An 11,262-nucleotide genomic window follows, 5' to 3' on the forward strand; every position below is an offset into this window, starting at 1 on the left:
TCCACACCTACACAGGTATTTTTGAAAACGCAGCTGTTTCGTCCACACATAAACAGCGTTTTGAATCACCGAAAACTGAGATTTTTAAAAACTCATTTTTTGCGTTTACGTGTGGACGAGCAATACAGAGTTCGTCTTGCAACTCAAAGGTATGTGCCTTTTTTCACGTCAGCTGTGCGCCACGTTATTGCTCACATGAGTGGAATTGCAGAATGGCAGATAGTCAGATTAACAGTATTTTGTCTCTATCTTCAGGTTTTACACGCTTACATATAAACACGCAGTTACTGTCCCTCCATTCAGAAATAAATTCAGACTTATGATGTGCTGACAGGTGTGTTACATGAAAAAAAGCACTGTTACTTGAAATTATATTTTTCCAGACAGAGGCGTCACGGTGTAATTATTTTATGTGTAGTTGTTTTTTTTCCTGTGTAATAATATTCAACATTGCTGTCAATACATTTTTCACAAAAAAAATGCCTCTCTGTGCAAAATGGGTTTAAAAACATAAACAACTGTGGGATACTGTTTGTCCGTGATTTAGACAGGGGGAACAAATCGTGGCAGGATCAGCCTGATATAATTTGTATCCCGCTGTAACTTTACTGTATAAAGAGCTAACATCTCCAAAATGTCAGTAGTTAGTCATTACAACAAGTGTTTGCGAACTAAAAATCAACAATGTGGGATACTGTTTGTCCATGATTTGAACAGCCCAGCGCTGCTCCCGACAAAGGGAAAACCAATTCTGCAGGGGAGACCTACCTCGGCACTTGTGCAGGTGAAACCAAAGGGAAGATATGCTTCACCATATTTTCTAGTCTTTGGCTTAGAATGAGGTTGGTTTGGAAACATATTCAGCTATGCTTCATCTCCTGCTTTGCGTTTGTGTGGGAGCCCTATGGTTGTTGTTTTTTTTTTTTTCCCCTTTTCAAAGGGTAAAAAATCCTTGATTTAAACAGAAACACATATGCCCTTTCAGGCCTGTTATTAAATAGGTGGAGTCCTATGATTTGGTGTCAGACACTGCTCTATAAGCTTTCATATTTGCAAGCTAAATATGCAATATTTAGAATTGGAGAGAAGGAACCTCATTAATCTCCTAACACTGTTCAGAATGGTGACTAACATTATTAGTCAGATTACACCCTTCGGGGTCTTATGTAGTACCAACAAAGGGTAATTGAAAGAAACAAGGCAGTGCCGCAAGTAAAAGTAAACCAAATGAAGTCAGAGCAAGCAGGGTCTGAACATCAAAACAAACCTGCAGGTGGTTGGTGTAAAGGAAGTGCAAGAAAGGTACAAGCCATAAAAGATAGACAGATAAGGAAACTTCAAGAAATTCATTTTTTTTTAATGAACACAGATCCACTTCTCTATTTTCATTCTCCTCCATTTTATTGTCTCTGAGCAGGGATGTACCCAGAGGAGGAGCAAGGGGTGGCACTGCCCCAGAAACCTGAAATATAATCATATAATTTTATAATTTTGTACATGAATATTATGTTTTGTACCTTTTATCATTTACTTTAAAGCTATGCTTACTTTTTCTATATTATATAAATATATTAACACAAATCATCACCAGTGTAACTAAATAAAGCTATAGCATTTAGGTGATGCTCAAAGAAATGAATCAGTGATCCAAATGAACGTAACGTAATCTCCACCACATCAACTGTCCACATTCAGTATACTATGAACCTGACTGTCGTCAAGTGAAGACCATGTTATGCTATCATGCCACGTGAAGGAAACACCCCATCAAACATCTTAATCGAGCTCTACTTGAATTATTTATATGGGCTCAAAATGTGGTCATAAATATTTTGTACTTGTAAATCAGGATTTGTATGTGTAAAAAGAATTTGTGTGTGCATGAAAAAGATTTAATCTAATGTAATCTAATGTATCTAATAAGCCAATCACATTTCAGAAACTCTGTCTGCTATAAGTAGATACAGTATTATGCACAGACATAAATGTTGAGTCAAATCGGCAAAGTGCTGCTTTAAACATATATGTTAAAGCTTAATGTGTGTAATATATTAGAATGCCATCCATCCAGTTTCTTCGTGCCCATGTGTGACCTTTTCTTGGGTGTAGTGGTGGGTGAGCTGATATGCCAGCTAATAATTGAATACTATCTACAAAGAGAAGTGCAAGAGGAGCAGAGGGAAGAGAAAGAAAGTTCAAAGTTTCTAATAGCATAACCAATAAAGATGCCCGTGTGAATTTCGTTCTATAGTTATGTCGCTGTGGAAATTTTGCTCTGCCCTTGGCCTTTTATGTATCACCATAACTAACCACATTTTTTTGTTGTTGTTAAAATTTAAGCCTTTGATCAGTGTCCATGACAGTATTTACCCCAGTGTCATCTTGTCACATATATTGTTTCTCGCAAAATTATAGCCATTGTTTTTCTTATTCATTTGACTGCACTTAGGTCTTTCATTTCTGCTTGAAGCACAAAACTATTTCCTTCATGCTGTGTGTGACAAAGCAAATGTATCAGCTCACTGGAAAAAAATAAAAACCAAAAGCAAAAGGCAGTCTGACATGAAGCAATACTTGAAAAGTCCCTTGTTTATTTCCATCTAAGGTGGAAGAAACCTTCAAATCAAGCGTTTTTACACACCCTTTTTTGCTGCAGTTTCTTTTCCCTGGAACTCTGTCACTTTTGTAGGGTTGCTGAGCTAGATGTAGCTTTTTCCCTTTGCACACACAAATACACACACATAAGCACACTTACGGCATTGTAAAATTTATTATTTGTGTACATTGCGAAACTGTCACTACTTGCCTACACATGTTAGCAACTCGATACAAGTTGTTACCTAATTAATAAACTATGAATAATAATTACAGAACACAAAGATTTGGTTTGATCCTGGAAGGAGGCACAAATCCCTATAGGCTTGTATCAAGAACGGCATCAAGAGTTTAAAAATCTGGATGCCCTGAGCTCCCTGCTGTATGATCCCTTGTGTGAATAAGGAAAGCAACAGAAAGTTCCTTTAAAAGACTATGTGGTAATATTAACTGTGGTATTCTGCTTTGACTCTTCCAGTATCCATGAGCATTCCTTTACTAAGTCTGCATGGGATTATGCTTTTATAGGTTCACTGATAGGTAGAACATTTTGCAATTAGTAACCTAGAGATTAAATACAGGACAGGAACAATAAGACCAGCCATTTGTGCCCAATTAAATGACACACTGACTCCATGTCAGTGTGACATGGAGTCCCAATAAAATTTGACTTGTGGCTCAACTTGTATTTTGTCAGGGGTATATTGTTCCAGATTCCAGGGTAGGCTGAACAGTTACTAGCTATTGTACTAACTGAATTTAATACTAAAAAGTATAACCATATTAATACAATTAATACAAATACAATAATTATTTCAGAGCTTTGCATATGTTGTTGGTATTCATGAAATAGACATGCATCTAAATTTACAATAAGTCTGAAACAAAGATACTTTACCAAGTATCTGGAATTAAGAAACAGACATCATCCATCCATCTATTTATTTTCTTAAATGTGTATCCAGCCAGGGTAAAGCCTATTCCAGGTGACAGTGGGCAAGAGGCAGTAAAACTCTTGACCCATCCATTATAGGGCTAACACAGAGTACAGATATGATGGATAATCAAGGATGTATGTTATGACTTCTGTCTTCTCCACGGTAGGGGCTAAACTGAAGGAGTGATTGTGTGGTTGTGTGGTTCCCCCCTGGTGAAAGCACATAGCTACATCATGAAAGTATTGATCTGCAAAGCTCCGCTAGTACCTATGGACCACCATCACAGCATAGCATGCATTAACCATTCATGCTCAAACCCAGGGTTCAACAACTAAGACAATGCAGGGGTATAAAAATCCAGAAGACGGATGATGATTCATCTTATTAGAGTCTTTCTGATGTTAATAATAATCATATTAACATTATGATAATATATAATGTTAATGTTCTTAAAACCTGGATTCAAAATAAGTGACATTTACCCTTTCTCATCACACAGTGAGCACATTATATAAAAACTCTAGAATCAATTGGGAATGCAAGTTCTCATTCACTGATTTTTTAAAATGCAGCTGTATTTTGTTTAAACTATTATTTTTAGATCTAAGAATGACTAACATCCAGACCTCTGTCATGTCATTGCTGGGTACAGTCAAGGCTTTAATTAAATGAAACATTTTCTCCACTCTTAAGGAACATGAACACCCAGAGATAATTTTTCACTTTCAGTTTACACTCTTAGGCACAATAGCAAACCCTTTTGGTCCATATGCCAACATGTTACAAAATGGTTTGTATTTGTAAATTGTACACAGGTATCTCATTTAATAAAGTGTAGTGTGTTAAAGAGAGTGTCTGTTTTTTTGTTGTAATTAGAAGCATAAACCTCATGCTACAGCTATAATATAGCATAATTCATTAGTCATTTTATAGGGTGTAAAGCATGTTTGTTTGTGGGTTTGATATATGTTTGCTTGATTTTAACATATCAAAAAGATCAGGCCACTTGACAAGGCCAGATACGACCAGGATTTTACAGTTAAACTCAGTAATGTCCTGTCACAGTGCAGCAAAGCCAATACATGTTCCTTTTAAGTAACAATAACATGCACATCTAGCCACATGGCACAACAGTTGTGACTTCATTATCACTGAATGAAATAAATAAGCGTACTGTGTTCTTCTTCTAACACAACAGCTGTTACACACAGATTTCAGGTTTACACAGTAGAACTGTTTGAAGTAACAGAATCCTATGATCCATCAGATACATCAGTACTTTATTGTTATTAAGTTATTTGCACACAAAAATTAAGTTTTAGTACTCTTGTACAGTGGAAGAGGATATTACAAAAATTTACTTTTTGGCAGGCTATACAAGCTCTCTCCTCATTGGTGCATTTTAAAGGTTGGTACGACCTCTTTTTTCTCCTCTTATAACTTTATTAGTCTGCCTCCAATAAGACAGAGTGGATTTTCTATCCAGTAAATGATGACTGTGAGTATGGACTGTTACCAGTCAGTCACACTACAGAAAACAGCTATTAAAGATCGCAACAAAGTGATTATCTACTTTCTTTTTTGAGAAATATCTCGGTTCACATGAAAAAACAATAAAACAAGGTCAGGGGCTGTCAAAAGCAGAGCAAAGTAATAGGTAACGTTATAATTTTAACCATATAGAAAAAATGGCCTAACAGAAGCACACATACAAAAATACCATGCACGGTCTGCGGAAAAAAAGGCTTTTTTAAGTTATAAGACAAGACTTCCATTTTCCTGAGTTTGTGAAAATCCTTGGAAGGAATTTTTCATTTTTCAGTGGCATAAAAAGCTTTTCACATGCCCAACAGCTTAGAAACAGCTACACTTATCATAATACCTGTGTATAAAAGAATGAGGCCTGTGTGGCCTTTTTTTTCTAACCGTCAGCCTGTGATTGATTATGGTGATATGCTGTATATGTACACCACCTCCTCAGTTTTATGGTGTCTTGATTCATAGAGATGTACCATGCATCCCTGTGTTTTATTACAAATGCAAAGCCTCTGCCTCACCATTGCATTCTTTATGACTTTGTGGGCTTGCCACGACTGACCACTTCCAGAACAGCACTGGTATATAATTCTTTATAAAGTGATAGCAGATCCAATTCACTTTAGTAACCTTTTCTGTTCCAGTACTAATGGTTACCAGATATGATCCTCTTGCCTTTTGATGTGTCTAGTGTTCTAACAAATCTGGGGAAAACTAGTTTTTATTACTATCCACTTTAAATATGTAAATTAAAACATGCTTTTATTCATTGCTGAAGTGAGCAGCACAGTAAAGTAGATGTTGTTGCTGTTTTTAAGAGATATCTTGAATTTGTATGGGTGCTACCTTGGTCAGGTCTCCCTTCTAAGAGAAATTTGATCTCAATGAGACTTCCCGAATTCCTCTTCTTCTTGGTCTTTTAGGGTTGCCACAGCAGATCATCTGTCTCCATCTCACCCTATCATTAGCATCCTTTTCTGTCACATCAACTCTCTGCATTGTGTCATGATATGTGTGAACAAGAGGGTGGTGTTGTGCGCATAATAAAAAGTGATGGAAAAACCTAAAAGACGGTGTCATGCCTGCTCCCTGAAGCGATATCATAACATGGTGTCAGAAGTGAACTAATAAGGCTATACAAGAGTGTCGCACACATGGAAGGGCTTAAGCCGCCAGCTGGACTTGATTTGCTGCAGGGGAACCTCTTGGAAAATTGGAGACGGTTTCGGCAAAGGTTCGAGCTGTATCTCGCGGCTACAGGAGGTGCTAGCAAGCCACCCAAGGTACAGTCTTCACTATTTCTTCACATTGCTGGAGAGGAGGCAGTTGAAGTGTACAATACCTTCACGTTTGCGGAAAACAGTGATGAGCATAAGCTAACGAAAATAATGGAGAAATCTGAGGAATACTGTAACCCAAAGAAGAACATAACTTATGAAAGATACAAGTTTTTCACATGTGTGCAAGGGGATATGCGAATTAGCCAGCACATCATGGAGCTAAAGCTCCAAGGGCCAAGTCATGTGAATTTGGACAATTGCAAGAATCCCTCATCAGAGATCGAGTAGTGTGTGGAATTACATTGGACGCAATGAGAGAAAGGCTGTTAAGAGAAGATGATATTACTCTCGAAAAAGTAACTCAGCTTTGCATTGCAGCTGAAACCACTAAAGCTCAAATCAAGCAAATGCATGAGGAGGATCCCAATGTTCAAGTCTTTGCTCAAGAAAGTAAACACGTAGATGCAGTGAAGCATAAGCAGACATGCAAAAAACACAGACAAAGTAAGATGAAACTGAACGACAAAGACCAAGCAAGCATGTTTAATTGCAAACGATGTGGGACTAAGCATGCATCACGCCAATGCCCTGCTTATGGCAAACAGTGCAAGAACTGCGGGAAAATGAATCACTTCGGCAGAATGTGTAGATCGAGAAAAGTGCACACTGTCGCCGATGAAGCCACGGATCAGCAGACAAGTCTGTTCATTGGGTCTGTAAATGTAAAAACACAGACACAGGCAGATGAATGGACTGTAGAAATAAAAGTGGGCCACAAACCTGTCAAATTCAAACTTGATACTGGTGCACAAGCCAATGTGGTTACCCTACAGTCTACTACGAAGAATAGAAAATAAGCAAATACTTAAACCCACAAATGTCAGGTTGTCAACATACACCGGAGACAAAATAGTAGTTAAAGGAAAGTGCACATAGGGAGTGAAATACAAAAAGAAAAGTTTTGTTTTGGAGTTCATTATCGTAAAATCAGAAACCAAGCCAATTCTGGAAATTCAAATGTGAAGAAATGGGATTCATCAAGAGAGTGATGGCACTGAATAAAAGTGAGGAAATGGATATCTTCAAAGAATTTGCTGATGTGTTTGAGGGCATGGGTTGCCTGGAGTGAGAACACACCATTCAAATTAACGTCTGTGGCACCAAAAGTTCATACACCTAGAAAAATCCCTGTCACTTTGAGAGAAAAGCTCAAAGTAGAACTAGACAGAATGGAAAAAATGGAGGTGATTTCAAAAATGTAAGAGCCTACCAGAAGATAGGTGTGCACCTATTCACCTTTGACCAGCAGGAATACCTCCTCTTAGTGGATTACTATTCCAAGTTCATTGAGGCTGAGTGGCTGAAGTCAGACACAAGAAGTGCAACAGCCACAATTTGTCAGACACAGAATTCCTGAAACAGTGATTTCAGACAACGGACCACAGTTCAGCTCCCGTGAATTCCAAGACAAAAGAGTGGAAGTTTTGTCACAACACAACTAGCCCCCACAATGCACAGCCAAACATGATGGCAGAGAGAGGAGTACAAACAGCGAAACTCTTGTTAAAAAAGGAAAAAGCCGAGAGGAAAGACCCTTATCTGTCGTTAATAAATCCGAGTACACCGTCGGAGGCCATTGGAGCGTCACCAGCCCAGCTGCTAATGTGACTTAGGGACAAGACTTCCAACAACATCACAAAGATTGAAACCCCAAATGGTCACTAAGACAGTGCAGCAGTTGTTGGAAACAAGACAACAGAAACAGAGAGAATACTTTAACCAAGGAACCAGAGTACTTCAGCAACTGCATTTTGGTGACACTGTCAGAATGTGGCAACACGGTGTATGGAATCCAGCTCAGGTGACAGGTTTATCTGAACATCCAAGATCTTATGTCGTTCAGGTGCCTAATGGACAGACGTTTAGGAGGAACAGAAGGTTTCTAAGGCGGTCAAGAGACAATGAAAACGTGACACAGCAAAACATTGCTTGTCTTTTATTGTCTCGGTGTGATAAAACACAGGGACAATGTGAGATGGACATGCAAAGTAAAAATGTCACTCCCACTGAGTTTCCAGGTTCCCCACCCAAAACAGCGAGTGGACGTATCGTTTCCAAGCCCAGAAGGCTTATAGAGAAATAAAATGAACATTACGTTTTAACCTAAGAAAGAAAGAAAAACATGGGGGAAAAAAAATGGTGTTCACCAGAGATGGGCAGTAATGCTTAATCCGATTACTTTTTTCAAGTGACAAGTAAAGTAAGGGATTATTATTGCAAAAAAGGTAATTAGATTACTGTTACTTTCCCGTAAGCACGCTGCGTTACTCCGTTACTAAAACAGTGCTTTTTTTGCGAGTGTCTCATGACAATGATGTAAGCGAGTGTGACGTTCGTGGCAACAGCTGTGTGCAGATCAACAATGGATCATATATCGAGTGCAGGAGAGAGTATGAGCGTGCAGCGTTTAAAGCGTGGAAGTACTGACCTTACTTTACGTTTGATTCCATAAAAAGTGACAAAAACATTAGTGTCCGTTGTGCGTGGGAAGAAAACTTCTTTGTACAGCGAAAAAAACCCTAAACTTCCAGCAAGCACTGACAGTACACTGCCACGGGAATGTGAAACTCCAGGATCCTTCCACTGACCGCTGCGGCACACCTGCACCAGGGCAAACCTCCGCCTGCCCTACTCCTGCTATACAGGTGAAAATAGAGCAACAGGACCGCTGAGTCTTTGATTTTATTTATTTTCTACTGTGTTTTACGTGCATTTATTTGAAAGAGTGAGTGTAAACACAAAAAAGTATTTTATTTTATATGCTGGAATATGCAGAAAATAGGTTTAAATGTTAAACAAATTTCTTCCAGTCAGAGAATGTTGCATATAATTAAATTTTTGCTTGATGCATAAAGTTAAAAGATTAAAACTAATAAAACTAGTTTCAAAAAGAGACTTTTTCATTTGATTACATTTTATATGATGGATTATGCAGAAAAAATAGAATTGGGCTGAAAGATCTATTGTTTTATTACCTATTCAGGGGATAAATCATTTTTAAAAAAATAACTAAGTAACTAATTACTTTTGAAAATAAGTAATCAGTAAAGTAATGGGATTACATTTTGGGGGAAGTAATCAGTAATTAGTTACTGATTACTTTTTTCAAGTAACTTGACCAACACTGGTGTTCACAAGAGAGAAATGTGAGTATGCCAAGAAGCATTTTTTTTCTTTCTTTCCTTTTTTCCCCACTGGTCACGGGCCTTGGGTCGTGTTGTGAGTTACTTTGTTGTTTACACCTGTTGTTCGAAAAAAAAAAGAAAAAAAAAGTGAGATTTAAGATTTGCTCCATCTGGCCCCTAGCTAGAATGACATCATCATAACAGATGGTTTAAAAATGAGTTATGATGGTCAGCACCTTTTCATGTGTGTTTAGTCATCTGTTTCTTATGGATGCGACTGTATCATTACCCCAATTAGGCAAGCCCTTAGAGACAGATTACCAAAAATAGAAAAAGACTGATATCTGTTCAAATGAAAAGCTTGAAGAATTACTTTATTGGTGTGGTTGGTGGAAAGAACATTCCCATGAGATTCACTAACACACAGATAGTGGGATTGTTATATAAACCTTGTAATGTCTCAGGTGGTTACCATTGTGAGAATTTTTAGTTTGAAAGAACGCCAAGGACAATAAAGGTTAGAGCTATTTATTCAAAATAATACTCCTACAGCTGTTTCACAGATATGTGTATACACACATGCACATGCTCATGTTAAGTTGTTGAACCAGTGATGTCTATCAGCACTCAATTACCATTGCTGGAAAAAAAAGCATATTCTGCATGAAAATATCAGTAATGACATTTTTGAAGCCCGGAGAAGAATATCAATGCATCAGATCTTACAAAGGCTTAAACTTCAGAGACGGGTGTTTGACATTTGGACTCCCTCTTTGGCATGACCTTTGCAGCAGTTCACCAAACATATCTAGTGTCAATCTAACCGTTTGCCTCTGAAATTTGAATTCACATTCCTGCTGACTAGCGTGACTGGGAGGAAGCAGCAGAGCAGACAGCAGTTTTATAAAGGATGTGACAGCAGAACAAATGCAAGGCTCATCAGTGTAAAAAGTGCAACTGTAGATATAGTAAGGTCTGATGTTATGAAATGGTACTCTAGAGGAAAATTGAATTTTTCCTAAACATTGGTGTCTGTCATGTGTTGATAATGAGGAAGAAACTACAGGCAGAAATGAAAGAAAAAAAATGTTAATTATAAGATCAGAAAAAGATAGATCCATCCATCTATTTGTATATGTATATGTATTAAATATTATATGCTATATTCCGCTGGTTACTTAATGTTGAATGACTGTTGTAGTGCAGGAAAAGTAACATGAAATGTTGAGCCACAGCTCCACTGTGTGGTGAAGTAATAAACCTCCTGTAGTTTTAACTATGTCTTGACAAGACTTCTAAGGAGTAAGCAAAACCTCTGAGAGAGAAAAAAGGTTGAGGTGGATAACAAGCTTCACTTTGCACTTCAGCTAAACTAAACTGTTTGTTAAAGAAGATCAGAAGAAAAGAGCATTTAGGCTGATGTTCATATCACTTTCAAATCAACTTCTATCCAAACAAACATCTTTCTTACAGAGCTATTTACCTTCAGATAAAATCATATTGCATTCTTGGGGAACAGGTTTGTTTGGGGTTATTCCAGCAGCCAAATGCATTGGTGGATGCTCAGACAGGTTAAACACCCATCTTCAAAAAATCTTACACAATGCCTCATTGTCTTCATATCACCATTCAATATGACTTTTAGTTGGCATATGTCACCTCAGTTGCCTGTGCAATGTGATAGTTCTGTTGCATCATCATGAGAGGCTATTAGTAAACATGTTTTCA

Source organism: Pundamilia nyererei, unplaced genomic scaffold, assembly GCF_000239375.1.
Source record: "Pundamilia nyererei isolate P.nyererei 1_Seehausen unplaced genomic scaffold, PunNye1.0 scaffold00002, whole genome shotgun sequence".
NCBI classification, from domain to species: domain Eukaryota; kingdom Metazoa; phylum Chordata; class Actinopteri; order Cichliformes; family Cichlidae; genus Pundamilia; species Pundamilia nyererei.